Below are 15,434 nucleotides of genomic sequence, written 5' to 3' on the forward strand. Positions count from 1 at the left end.
CATATTGGTTAATTTATTTATAATGTGATAGATCTATGATGACGGTATAATGATGTGTCACTGTAATTGTGTGTAAGTCTAGATTTGGGTTTGACAAATGTTGTGGTTGCAGAGAAAATACGACTCAGTGATTTCAAATCTACATGTTTATTTTCCTTTGAGAATTCCGGTACATGTGTATATGCTTCTAAGTAGTCACATGTATATTTTGCGAAAATTCAAAATATTCACACGTGTTAAGAATAATAAGCATGTATATAAGCTAAAATTCACATACACATGCTAAAATTTTGCAATATAGCCTATTGATGACATTGATCAATGTTATTATGTTTGTTTTTGTCTGTCGATGATGTCTCAATCATAATAATCTGTGTTTGACAACACTGGTTAAATTGATTTGGTTATGGAATGAATTGTTGATGGGTGATGATACTACTATACGGTAATCTATGATGGATTGAGTATAAGATTCAGTGTTGACATGACCCAGATTCAAGTATTAGTAATTTGAAATTCGTACATAGGTCTTCTTAAGATAAAGCATGCATATAAGCGAGCATGATTCAAAACAGTAACATGGTAAAGTATACTTATGAATGGTTTTGCATTGATTTGATCTAATATGGATTGGTTTGATCTAATTTGCATTGATTGATTAAGTTTCAGTGATTGATTTGATTGTGTCAAAATTACTTGGTTTGGCCTTATAAATAAAAGTGAATCAAGTATGAAATATTATGAAAAGTGGTCAACATTTTCGATAGTAGTTGGTAAACAAAGTAAATAGGTTGGAGTTACCTTGATAGGTGTTGGAAAACGTGAAAAGGTTGTACCTTCTACAAGTGGGTGTTTGCACACTGATTAGAGTCTATACTTGTACAAGATTGTAAAAAAAATCTTTTAATAAAAGAAGAGAACAAAAATGACAGTAGCAGTTGTTTTCGCCCACATTCTGTTTCCACCTAAAAATCTTCTTGTTCATTTGTGTTCGTATGATTCTTGTGTGACTAACGATATTCGTACTTATTGTTCATTTAATTGTTCATGGTTACTATTTAATTGATAAATAATAAAATAAAGATACATTGATTAAAATTGATCATATTAGTTATTTGGATATAAATTGGTTGCCTTAATAACAATCGCTTACATATGCTTATTTACTTTACAATAGTAGCGTGCACAAATCAAAATACGAAATTGGAAATTTGAAGTGGGTAAAATATTGATAAAAACACCCTCACTTCACCCCCTCGCTGCAACTATTTTTCCTATAGCACACTGCAACAGGTATTTTTCCTAACACCACACTGCAACAGAAGAGACAATAGCTTGTAATATGCAATCGCTGACTCGACAGCGTATACAAAGATATAATTGAATAGTTGATCAGAAGATGCCAAAGAAAAGAAACGCTAAACGGAGGTTGTAATCTTGCAGAAAAAAAACTGACGAGAGTCGCGCGTCGCTGCCACAGAAAAGGTACATAAAGGCTTCACTTTTTTTTTTTAATTCCTGCCATAGTTCTATTGTTTTTTTCTCCAAAGTGTTTTTTTGTTGAGTTGACAGTCTTACAAATGTGCCAATAAATTAAAATTTGAGGGGTTGGAGTCTCAAAAAATTTATTATCAAGTTGTCAATGGGTAGAGGTATAGCTTTAATTTTTATCATAAATCGCTTATTCTTACAAGTTTAAGTAAAATTTTCATTGTTTTATGATAAATAGATGTAACAATGAAAAAATGCAACAACAATAATCGGTATCTAGAAGATAGACACTGGGCAGGGCTATAGGCCTTAAGGTCATTTACAAGTTTAGGTGCAATTTTCATTGTTCTATGATAAATAGATGTAACAATAAATATATGCAACAATAATTGGTAGATAGAAGACTGACACTGGGCAGGGCTACAGGGCTTCAGTCATTTCCTACTTCTAACCATTTTTGTGGTAGAAAAGAGTGTGTGCTTTTCCCCCTTAACCTGTCTGTAGTCGTATCAAGCAACCGAATGGGCTTCGTTTAAGGATTGTATAGAGCATAACAAGTCAAACTTGTAGGTAAACTGGGGAGATAGTGACGTTGCAGTTTCTATTGTTAGGTTACCTACAAGGGACCCCAACAGGCCTTGCTTCTTGTACCGAATATTATATATATCCCCAGTCCCAAAGAAATTAAATATCATTTTGTCTCGTGGTTTGGTAGTCAAGTGATTATCTAACTAAAGTGACTAACTTTCTAAAATATGTTAGGAATTGTTGACGCACAAACTATTTTATGTTTTCTGCTATCTGTTATTCAAATATGATTGTAATAAAAGTTGGTAACGTAATATTATCCAAAGATACTTGTAGAGGTTGCTAATTAGGTTTTGAACGATTAATTCATAATTGCAATCAGTCTATCACTTAAATATTTGCATTGTAAATGATGTAATTTCCTCTCTAATTACAATCCATGTGTAACATCTTCAATAAAAGCTAACACTCCATCAAAGATTGAAGATGAAATAGTGAAAGAACAGAAGATAAAAGTTGGTTGGTGATTGTAATGACGGAAAATCAATGATTCAAAAGTTGAAAATTTGAATAAGCTTGAGTTTTATATTCAGACGGGTGCCGAAATATTTTGAAATCAAAGGCCACACGAAACGGTAAGAAATTTTAAACACTCGAAGTGTTATTTATTTGCAGTAGTTATTATAGATATGTACTTTGGCTTTGTTGCAGGTGCATGTTCAGTGATGAAAGATTTGCTAGAATTGAGAAAATGAATCCAAAGGCCACACGAAATAGTAAGATATTTTAAGCATTTTAAGTTTTATTTATTTGCAGTCGTTATTATGGATATGCACTTTGGCTTTGTTGTAGTGCATGTTCAGTAATGACAGATTGGCTAGAATTGAGAAAATGAATCCATTAAATTGTGTTCAAATATCGAATTCTCCAATGTTAGATATGATTCACTAAGTTTATTGTGACACAGACAATTAGCAAGTAAGATTTTCCTTAAGGAATAACTCATGTATCCATCTCCTGGAATAACCAAGATTTATAATTGCATATGTCAAATCCGCTCATAAGCCCATGCATGAATTATTGAAACCTGTCTAACCACGTATTAAGTATTGAAATGGGTCTAAGCTCAGGTTTGATTCAGGCCAAGTAATCACGTATAATGTACTGAAACCTGTCTAAGCTCGGGTTTTATTTACACTAACGAAGCTCCATGCATTTCTCAAATCATATTCGACATATGTAATCTACAATGTTGCAAACTGGAGAGATATACAACGCTTGCCGAGCATATTGCGACGTAAATTACAAATGTGTAATTTGACATAAGTAATCTACAGCTCCAAGGCATAAATGCTTTCCCAATAGAAGCATATGTGCTAATTTTATTTCTTTCTTTAAGCGCAAAATTTGATTCTATTTTCTTCATAATCATAATAGTGTAAATGCACACAGATCCACTATTCTGATTAGAAAGAGTAACCCCCATTTTGAAAATACGGCACAACATTGATTCATCGATGTGCTTATATTCCTAAAGAAAGAGTGACCTTACATTATGGTGGGGCACCTTCCACAACAATCAAGCCAAAATATAGGTGCTAACAATGTATTAGCCAAAGCTAAAATATAAGTACTAACAATGTATTAGCCAAATTTTAATACAACTATAATGAACAAAATTATCAGTCCATACTCTTTGATTTATGAAAAATAAATTAGCTTCGTGTTGCAGCTTCATTGTTAATATGCACCAACAATACCCTCTCCCAACAAACAAACAGCAAAGGCTTAAATGATCCTGGAGGAGAGATTGCGCTGTAACAACCTTTGCAGCTCCATTCTTAATATGCACCAAGAACACCCTCTCCCAACAAACAAGCAGCAAAGGCTTAAAAATGATCCTGGAGGAGAGATTGCCTTGTCACAACCTTTGCAAATGCCCCCAGAACACGCTGTACAAAAGATGGAATCAATGTCTTTTCAAAATGTTACTCATTGATTGATAAATATAATTCAAACATTTAACAAGTCGGTAAACATAAAATAAAGAAAATGCAAAACAAATTAAACAGAAATGAAAATGACGAGACTGAGCATCTCTGCTCTATTTTTTTATTCTTTGCTTATGGGTATGCAGCATGCTCTGTAAATCTATTACCCATAATCTTTTTGAAATTAGTTGTAGAGATGTAGCAAACCGTGTCAATCTAGAACTCTCTCAGCTTCTTTGTATTGTGTTCTTGCATCCTGCAATTGGTTGTGTATTGTCGGTCGTAGACATCCCGTTTGGAATAAAAAAGATGAAATAACAATAATGCAGACAAGAAGATAGCATTCTTTTATACCGTCCAGAAGAGCCTGCATTACGGTTATTTCATCTTCCTATTCCAAACAAGGATTGTCTTTCTTTTGTGCGGTATTGTTCTTCGCCCCGGATTTCTGAGATTTCTTATCTGTCTGGTTTGTGTTGGGAGTGTCGGAAGCACAACCTTTCTAGACATTACTTCCGTGTAAAGGATCTGAAAAAACAAAGGAAGACAGTTAGTTTGTGATGGGTGTGATTGCTCCGATTCATAAGAGGAGCATAGATACCGTGAGAGATGTAACAATATCACAAAGGTAGGAACAGATACAGTGAGAAACAGATACAGTGAGAGATGCAACAATATCACAAAGGTAAAGTAAGCAGGCAGGTAGCCTATGGACAGTATTATCGCTACAGTGACCCCACTGACCCTCTAAGGGTTCCCTGTGTAGAGGGCCTAATAGCTAGTGTCCCTTTTCAAATCATGCCCTGGGACAAGCCATCCTGAACTTACAAGCCATCCTGAACCTTCAAAATTAATAACAGATTAATTTACATAGACTAATTTTAAAACAAAACAAAACAAAAAACCGTTAACCGATAGTTCAAAAGAAAATGCTCTTTAACTCTGTAAGAACAGTCAAAGCATATATCTTTAGAAGACGGAACGGCCAGATCTTACTATGCATAACCATGTCACACTACAGACCAAGAACCGTATATTAAATAGACTACAGACACACTATTATATTAAATACTCTTTATAGTATTATATTAAATACTCTTTTAACTCTGTAAGAACAGTCAAAGCAAGCATCGAACTAATATATTTTTAGAAGAAGGAACAACCATGTCACACTACAGACCAAGAACTGTATATTAAATACACATTTCGCTCTGTAAATTTAACATATAAATTAACAAAAAGGAAAGACAATAAATAAAAGATAAAATCAAATAAAAAATAAAAATAAAAAACGAAATACCCAGAATGAAGATATAAGTACGTTCAGGCCGGAAGAGGGCCAAACTAACCTTTGCCAATAAGAGAGGTTTCCCATGTCACATAACAGTGTAGGCCAGGTTTCCCATGTCACTTAACAGTGATAAGGACAATGAAGGCCGAAGAGGTTTCCCATGTCACATAACAGTGTAGGCCAGGTTTCCCATGTCACTTAACAGTGATAAGGACAATGAAGGCCGAAGATCGAAACTAGAAAACACTGATTCATACCATATTTCGAGTAAGTTATACATAAACATATCGAGCGGGCAATCAAGGAAACTGTAACGCCATTACCATTTTTGGAGCACAAGTCTTAAATTTACAGAATTTAGAGATTAAAAAAATTAATCAGGTTCGGTGGGGTTTTTTCAACTGAAGAAATTATAACTGAACAGTTTTCAGACATGCCATGCCCAGATTGGACCACAGGACTTGTAGGTCCCCACAAGACTTGTGGGGACTTGTAGGTCCCCACAGAACCATTGAACCAAATCCTCAAGACTTAGGGTCGGTAAGTTGTGAGCAAAGATCCCTTGAAACATTTATAGCGGATATCCAATGCTCTGAAACCCTAGATTCTATCTAGGAACGAACCTATTATTCAAGCAGGGTTTCAAGCGAAGACTCTGAAAGACAACATAGGCGAAAAAAAAAAAAATTAATAATCGAAGCACCTGGAATAATAGCAGTCGAAAAACTGTTAACCAAGACGGTCGTGACGACGGAATAGCAATCTTATCTGCAATCTAAGGAATTACCAAACTATTACCTAGGGTTTTTAAGAAACTGAAGCTATTAAATGAGATACGAGAGCAGGAAAAAAAAAAAAAAAAAAAAACTTCCTGAAAATTTGAGAAGCTACACAGAAACCCCGTGGAGTTCTGAACAGAAATAGGAAGCGAGGCATTTAGAAAAGGTTAACTCCTGCCGAACTCGGAATTTTTACAAGAAAATTCTGTCAGAGGCTATTATATTAATAGAAATGATGAGGAAATAATACCGTTTAGAGCACACCCACAATGGAACTTACCGTTTGTAATCACCCGTACCGAAAAAAAAGAAGGGAAATTTAAACGCAATCAAAGGTGAGTTGCAATTGTTAATCCCTAACTTCTCCACATGGGCCTCATGCCTCCATGCGCTGGCTTTTCATGGAGCGTAAAGATTGCAGTTGTAATGGCAATTGAATCAGAGATGAGGGGCGAGGTTGCAGAGCTCCTTTCCGGGAGGAGCAGCGACGCAAATGGAGTCGTCACAACGCAGCAAGAACGAGGGTAAAAGGAACTCCTTACATGTGAACCGTTGATTGAAAACCCTAGGAAGTGATGAGCCTGGATCTGCTGACATCTCAGCTGGTCCTTACATCTGACACCTGTACGTTGAAAGAGTGACCGAAAACTCATACTTCGAGAGTGTTCTATAGATTTCGCTGACACAAAACTTTAGAGATTCGTAACTGTATATCTTATTAACCAACCTATATATTTAAAATTTTATAATATAGTTACACCGTAGCTAACATGAGTTTGATTTTTTTTATTCCCTTGATATAAGGAATTATCAGAGCCAGCGATTTATCTTGATTTAGCATCCACTAAATTTACAAAGAAAAATACTCTAAATAGTTTCATTCTAATTCATGTACATATGACTCCCGTAAAATAAGTAGCAACACGCTTATTATACTTGTAAATAATCAAGAGGTGCATTTGTAAATCCTCTTTGTTGCTTCGATCTACATCCCAAGCTCAAAATATCACTGCAAGATTTATCATTTCAAAATACCTCGAGTAAGGTGAGGAAATCGTTTTAAGACTCCAAGAGTCATCAAAATAATATAATATTAAAACGCATTAATGTGTGAATAGACGTGTGGTTGGTTGTTAGGTGGGAGGCAGGGAAGAGATGCATGCGAATGGAAAGGGTAGGTAGTCGTGGGGAGTCTGTAGTTGGTAATTGTTGTTCTAAGATGGGAGTAGCAGGAAGTACGGACGTTTGTACAAATATTTATGCAAAAGGCGTTGCAGCTCGTAAAGCCAACAACATTCATAAAGTTAACAAAATTCCGACCGTTGAAGAGCAGGATGGTTTTAACGATGAATGGAAAAACATGGTCAAAATATACATATATCGTCAAGATGTAGTGGATGATATGAAAATATTTAAGCTAAATTACATTTTCATAAAATTTTATTATTATAATTTTAAAAAACAAATTATAATATAAATAAATATTTTTTATTAATAATCTTTTAATCAAAATATTTTTTAATAATAATATTGATTTTATTTTATTTATTAATTTATTTTTTAATTATGATGATGATTAATTTCTATTAATACTAATGTGGTTTATGGAATTTAAGTAAGTAAAAGATTAATTGACACTCTTTAATATTTTATTTCTATGCTAAAAAGAAGAGAAATAAATGTTCTTAAATCAGTGTGGTTTTGCTAACTTAACAAGTCAAGAAAGTTGGTAGTTTTGGAAATTTGAAATAATGTGAGTAAGAATGAGGCAATCCAAGAGAAATTGTTTTTTTATCTTCAACCCTCTTAATATTGCAAAGGTGACAAATGCTTTCATCCCAAGGTGTTTCACTATTTTGGGAATAGACTAATGTCTAATTTCACTTCAAAGTGCATGTGAATGAGTTCTTCTCTTTGCAATGTTTATTTTCTTCTTAGTACAAGTCAAGAAAGAGATAATTATGGTTAGCAAGATTGGGGTTGATCACCTCCTTATAATATGTTATCATCATTTTTCTCTCTAACTCTGTTGGGCATGGAATCCCCCCCAACATGTTTTGGGGTTCAAAGCCCAAGTTTTGAATTAATATTGTTGTAAAGTTCCGCAAATTGCAGGCGCGAAATGTATGTTAGAATGATAGAGTTGTCCGCCCTAAGTTTTGAATGTAATGTCAACATACCCACGGAATCCCCCCCACAGCATGTTTTGGGGTTCAAAGCCCAAGTTTTGAGTTAATATTGTTGTAAAGTTTCGCGAATTGCGGGCGCGAAATGTATGTTAGAGTGATAGGGCTGTCCGCCCTAAGTTTTGAATGTAATGTCGACCTATCCATGTTCCGCGGATTATGGGATTGTATAAATAGAGCGTAGCTCCAAGTGTAAAAGGGAGAAAGGAAGTAAGAGCGAAGTATGAAATAGAAGCACAGAGCAATGTCCAAGTATCTTGAGTCATAGTAGTAGAAAGAAGCTTTGTAGCTGAGTGCGCAAAGGCCTAGTAGAGTCTGCAACTGAGTGTGTGGACCCCTACAGCTGAGTGCGCAAGGCGGAATAGAGTCTGTAACAGAAGGAAGAGAATAATAACGAGAAGTTTTATTTGAATTACATGTATCTGTCTTGGACTATTATCTGTTGAATATGAATTACAATCATACTGTTTATTTACTGTGCGCACTTGTATGAATTGTGAATCTTGTTAAGTATAACTGAAAGCATACAAATAAGGTAAGTAAGTAATGGCATTGTTCGGCCCCCGCGCAGGACTGCACGAAGACAACATTACAAGCTGCGAGGTACGGGTAAGTGCACGTAGTAACGTGCACACAAGATCGAACTGCGGACCACTTGAACCCATCAGACATCCCTAGGGTGCGGAAACCTGGTTCTAGCACTCTCCCATACTACTTCGGGTGAGACCTCAATCCGTGCTCCGCGGACTGTTGCCGAAAGGACCAGTAGTACTAGGATTTGTTTAGCTAAATCACCTCTGAACCTAGGTCAGACCCAACAAGCCAACAAATGGTTCCATTGTCGGGACCAGGATCTGCATAAGGGATGTCTAATGTTGTGTCACTGGAATCTGAAGAACACAGAAATTGAAGAGTGGTTGGACAGAGAGATTCACGAGTTCGCAGTGCAGGAAAACAGGAATCCGCGAACATCAAAAAAATAGTGGTTAGAGCACTACTTATATACGGAAATCCACGAAATTTTCTTTGCATCCTTCCCCTCTGAGTTTTATGAGTGGATCGCGAAGTTACCAGATGGTCAGAGAAGGTGTAGGCTCGACAAACCAATTGTGTGGACTCTAGAATTAGTGCGCATACTAGAAGCGTCGGAAGATAAGATCACATGCACTGTGGACCACTGGCTCAATTGAATTATAGGAGGATTTGTCACAGAGTTCACGGTAAACACGACAGTCAGCTACAGCGAGGCGGAATGATGCTTCCTCAAAGGACCGCGAGGTAGGTACATTAAATCATTGAACATTTTGATTAAAATGTTATTGTTTGAAAAGTGGGTTATGCGAATAAATTGATGTTTGGGGCTATGCGAAGTGGAAGGATCTATAGAAACGAAGGTAGCACAGAGAAAATAGCCCCTTGATTTCACCTCAGTGGAAAAGTGAGAAAGAACTCACGAAAGTTTCTCCGAGGAGCATGATCAGTTTGAAAAGGCAGTGAATTCCGCGCATACCACCCCCACCTACACTGCCACCTGTTTCACCATCGTCACCCCCATCTCCACCCACACCACCTCTGCCAGCACCACAGTTCAATATGGCAAGCACGATAAAATTGTCGGTATTCAGAGGAGTAGGGAATAGAGATTCGGACCAATTTTGGTTCGTGGTAAACGCCATATGGGAAGCACAAGGAGTTGTGAATGACAATATAAAGAAGGCAACACTAGTAAGCGCATTACAGAATCGCGCACTAACATGGTACATTAAGCATTCTAATGACCATCCAAATGCGGGGATTGTAGATGTGTAGGCTGCGCTGAACAGGGAATTTAGCAGGCCAAAGTCGGAGACACAATCAATTATCGGGTTTAAAAAAATTGTGATGCTTCTAGGCGAGGCCCCATGGGATCTGGATTAGAGATTGAAGAGCATGATTCGCGAAGCCAACATGACCTTGACAGATGGACAACACCGCACATTGTTTGTAGCGTCATTAACGCCGCATTTAAAGACGGCGCTATCACAGCAGAAGCTATCCACCTAGACCGAAGCTTTGGAGATTGCAATAAGACTACACAAGACCCCAATACAAGATCCTGGCCTAGGAGTCCAACAAATCCACACGCAACTGCAAAATTTGTGTCTAGAAATGCAGAGTTTGAAACAGGACAGTACAACTCGACCAGAGGCGTGCGAGAAGGTATGGTGCATAAAATGCAAAGGCCAGGGGCATGACAAGGACCATTGTCCAGTCTAGGCGAAGTACTTAGCAGTAAGAGGACCGATGCCATTAAGACCAGAGGCACAAGCAGGACCAAGCGCGGTGCCTGCATTATGGTGCGTGATTTTTCAGATAGAAGGAAATCGCGCTACAAATAACTGTCTCATATTACAAAAGTATATGCAGACGTCCCAACAATTGTTCTATAATTTCTGCACATCAATAGGCCATGACGAGTGTACCTGTAGAAGTTATGAACTGATGATGGATCAGACTCCTGCCTACAGAGTGCAGACTGAAACGCAAGCCCTCGATACAAATGTAGGGATGGCGCGCGCTGGATTTCAGGGGCGTAGAGGAGGTCGAGGTGGAATGGGACCAAGAATGGGTCGCAGACCGCTGATTTGTTACAATTGCGGAGGGCCAGGGCATTATGCCCACGATTGTACAAATCCAACGAGAGAATCATGTTTATATTGTACTCAATTTGATCATGAGACGGATGACTGCCCTACACTGATAACGAAGCTGCGTGATAAAGGGATACTCCAGCCTCCCCCGACTCAAAATTTACAAATGATGAGGTCTAAACCGCGCGAAGAGGACTCGAATGTCAACATCGTGCTCCGAATCGGTATCACGATAGGAAATGACAAAGGAAAACAACCTAAATAAAGTGTGGGGGTTCACAAAGCTCCTACAAAGGAACCTGAATTTGATTTGAATCACGCGAACGAGACATTCTGAAAGCTAAGAAGAGCTTCACGGAGGCCCCCACTTCAAGTAGTAAGGATCAACTAAAGCCGGAAATGGATCCTCCAATGATCACTACTTTTCTTGAGACATGTATGAAGTTGTTGCACGACAGCAAGGTTGTCAAGGGACTGCAGAAGCTTATCGCTAGGTGCACTGGGTCGGGAGAACAACGCGTAATCCTGAAGCTCAGAAAGCACACATCGCGAACAAGGGGGGAAATGAGATTGACTGCGCAAATCAAGGAGTATGAAATGGATCAAGTAATTCTGGATCTAGGATCGGATGCAAATGTATTGTCAAAGCAGACATGGGAGTGCATGGGTAGGCGCGCGTTGCAATGGTCACCTATTCAATTGCGAGTGGCGAACCAGCGGAAGATCCTACCGATGGGAAGATTGTAGGGAATAACAGTAGACATCGAAGGTGCAAGCCCGCACTTGCAGATTTCGAAGTGATAGAGATTGTCAATGACAGCAATCCCTATCCAGCGCTACTGGGAATAGATTGAGCCACTGATATGAATGGAGTGATAAATCTAAAAAAGCGCAAAATGATTTTTGAAAAAAATTCACTGCGCGTAGTAGTACCTTTAGACCTTACGGAAAGATCGCACTACATAGAGGCGGTGCGCGACGATGAAAGCGATGACGAGCTAGACTGTATCTACAAGATAACCGCTCGAGAACAAGATTGGGTGAATCATATAGCGAATGGCAAGATTTCGTGGGAGCGCAAAAGCTCCTACACATTAGATTCGGATGAGAAAACAGAACGATGGCAGAATCAGTTACACGAAGTAACCACGCTCAACTGCAACAAGATGATAAGATCACTGCACTGCGTGACAACAGAGGTAAGGGATTTGCCAATGTATGATGGGTTGACAGCGGTAGATGAATTCCTGAATGAATTTGAAAGCGAAGTGCCAGAACAACAGCGATTCAATGCTCTAAAACAGGCATTGCGCGCTACGCTCGCAAGGTCGTGGGGTACGCACCAGCGAAGTTTCGAGGACTGGCGCGAATGCATAAAGAGGATGCACTTACGATTTGGGAAGCCTCAGATGCGGGTGGAAGCCAGGAATGATGAATGAAATAGCCTGCAATCTCACCTTTCCAGATGGGTACAGGCATATGGTACGCAACCTGCACAAACGCACACCTCTCTCACGATAGGAAACAGGAACAAGCAAAATCAGGCAAGACAAATGTGCGAATGACGAAGTATGAGAAGACCTAGCACGCCAAAAATCATACACGAGGAAGCCTTTGACAAGGTGTGCAAAGTATTAAACAGGGTCCACCACGTGAGACGCACTGACTGGAACCTGCCCGTACTAGCGGTTGGATGGACTTATAGGACCATGTGCAAAACTCTGACCGTGCAAGCACTTTCGAAGCTGAAGTATGAAGCAGGCGCTGAAATCCCTGTGGAGCATGTGAAGCCAAGTCTGTGCATAACAACACCCGTAGATATGGCGGTCCGCACAGGCCAGAACGAATAAATCACACAGCTACGAAAAACAAAACATATAATACTTAAAAAAGAAATCCGACGAGGAAACTTTAGACTTCGCGAACTTGAAAAACACCGGGTATGGCTAAGGGAGAAAAGCATTTTAATGGATGTAGAGGTTAAAAAGCTGGAAGACGAAATAAATGAAACATTTCTCATCGAAAAACCAGGAATGGTAAGGCAAGGTGTGTACAGTAATACTGACAAATTGGAAAATTATCGTTGTGAATTGGTTAGTCTGTTGCCTTGGCTTGGACTACATATTGCTAAACGTAGTGACTAGGGTAGCGCATTGCAAATAGTAGAGTGCACGATGTCGATCACCACAATGAAAGATGGGGATTCTCCGCGAACTATGATAAAGGACGGGATGGAGCCCCGCACGGGTGGTGCGACCACCTGACTAACTGTAGCGAGAACAGTCTTAGTGCTCCAAGCAGTTGAAAGGGAGCACAAGACTATAAAATATTCTGCCTAGGAGCTACGCGATAGTGGAAATGCGCATAGAATCAGAACGTCACAGAGTTCGCAACCGCGCATGGATGGTTGCGCTACCACACGGGTTCGCTGGGAAGTGACCGTTGGTGTCACTATTCATGATGGGATGTTCGATTTAAGGCCAAATGGAGCAGGCGGCGGGCATTTAAGATGCGATTTATGGGCAAGATTTTGGGAAATCTGCCGCTAAGAAAGCATTAATGGCCCAAAATTGGGGAACGGTCAAATTCGAATTCGAAAGGTGCTATAAAACTCAAAGGGCTAGCCAGTGAACAACACTTGGTTATTTGAGAATTGAGCGTTTGAGAAAAGCACAGATAATTGAGAGCCAAGTGATCATTGAGCCCCTAAGTTCACGAGAGAATACAATCTAGAGACGATGACGGCCACTAAAAATGGGTTGGGAATTGAAGAGGTAACCGCCGGCGAGGCCACACAAACCCAAATGATGGAGGATGTTCCAGAAGGCGCTGGGATAGTAGCAAAAATCCCCAAATCACCGCGAACATCAAGGCCCAAGAAGGATAAACAGGAAATGGGTCCATTACCCATGTCCCCGAGGAATCCGCGGCACAACAAACTATCCATGGAAGAGAAGGGGAAAGTAGTCACAATAGAAACAGATGAGAAAGAAGAGGACTTTCAAGCCATAATCGCCACAGCGGAAGAAGAAGAAGTGGAGGATATCCAACCGTCGCGCCCTGCAACAAAATTTCCAGCATATGTCCCTCCGCGGAAAGAGACAATCAAAGCGGCGTAGAACCTGGACGAAACGAAAATCTCACTTCAGACCCCTCTCCTCCCCAACAGCATTGTATTTGAGGGCACGCACCTACGCTGCGTACCAACCATAAAATTTGAAGACCAGGACCTTGTTGACAGCGAGAAGTTCCCGCACCTAGAGACTGGGAACTTAATGAAATAGAACACCAAGGGGGCGGTCATAACGTTAGAGCCGCAAAAATGGTTGCGCTATGTGGAAAAGGCTGGGTTGTTACACTTACTATGGATACCACATTTCCACCATTCGCCCATCACCATCTTCGTCATCAGGCAGCTACTCTGCCTGGTGCATGATGGATATCTATGGCTAGAGGAGCCTATTCCCATCACGGCATACCTCATTCATCGTATTTCTTGGCTCCCCTGTAAGAAAAAGGACCTCGCGACTATAGTGGGAAAAGGTAGCGATTTGGCTCTTGTAGAAGCCATGAAGGTAAAATATAAGTTGGAGAAGAAGAAGAGGGGCTACACCATCTCCAACATCAAAGACAAAGGGATGCACGTAGCGACCCAACTCCTGGCCAGCCAAATTATGAGAAAGTGTCGCGCCAATGAGGTACTAGCGCTGGTGGTCGCTTTGGGTGAGCAATGCACGGAAGGGGTTTAGTTCAACTGGTTTGAATTCCTCTGCGAGGCGTTTTTGACAAATTGCGCGAAGCCCAAGATTAGGGTAAAACCTTCCACTACGTGTGGTTGCTATTATCCATATTTCCAGTAGCGGGAGAACTGTCGGAGGACAGTCGATTCCCCAACATTGACAAAGAGTTACCAGAGGCCACGAAGTATGCTTCGCTCTGGGCCAGCAAGGACGTGAAACGAATTCGCAACACCAAAATTTTCTGGGTCCTCATGAGGTGAGCATTTGGATGTGGATCAATCGGAAGCTGCGCCTATCACGTACGGTGCACAATAGTCTGTAGTGGTTTGTAGACTTCAAAGTTGATATGTGCAACATCTATATCAGTGCGTGAAAAGATCTGACGAAGTAGTGGACGAAGCTACTGTTTGTAGCCACTGACGACGCGATTTTTACTATCTTGAAGACATGGCCTCTCAAATGGCACATCCTAAACCTGGCAGAACTGGAGAAGGTGACAGCGCAAAAAAAAAGGACGATGCTAAGCTACCTGTCACTCACTTGGCGGAGAAAAGACGAAATGGAAAAGCAACATCCGAGGTAAGGGCACTGCGAGAAGTGGCACAGAAATCCACGGAGCAGAAGAAGTTCGCAGAAGCAGCAGCAATAGCACAGGCAGATGAAATCCAAGCAATGTCCTCAAGGCAAGAGGCAGAGGAAACAGAAACAACAGAAGGGAGCGCGGACCCAAGGGCCATGTCCACACAGTTAAAGCGTCCGCGCATCGCAAAAAGATCAGGCCCAAGGAATAAGGTCAAG

The 15,434-nt window shown here is 39.9% G+C and overlaps 1 long non-coding RNA gene across 2 annotated transcripts in view; it reads right to left on the reverse strand.

Moving 5' to 3' along the window:
• Positions 1-3,573: 3,573 nt before the first annotated feature.
• LOC149212477 (uncharacterized) overlaps positions 3,574-15,434 on the reverse strand; it is a 35,432-nt gene continuing 23,571 nt past the window's right edge. Inside the window, exon 5 of one of the 2 annotated variants that reach the window (XR_016250772.1) lies at positions 3,574-4,538. This is a non-coding gene — a long non-coding RNA (uncharacterized LOC149212477). The remainder of the gene's footprint in view (positions 4,539-15,434) is intronic. The other variant, XR_016250771.1, reaches the window with a different exon arrangement.

The sequence above is a fragment of the Pinus tabuliformis genome, chromosome 1_1, assembly GCF_031772625.1.
Source record: "Pinus tabuliformis cultivar Carrire ecotype Pingquan chromosome 1_1, CPIR1, whole genome shotgun sequence".
NCBI classification, from domain to species: Eukaryota; Viridiplantae; Streptophyta; class Pinopsida; order Pinales; family Pinaceae; genus Pinus; species Pinus tabuliformis.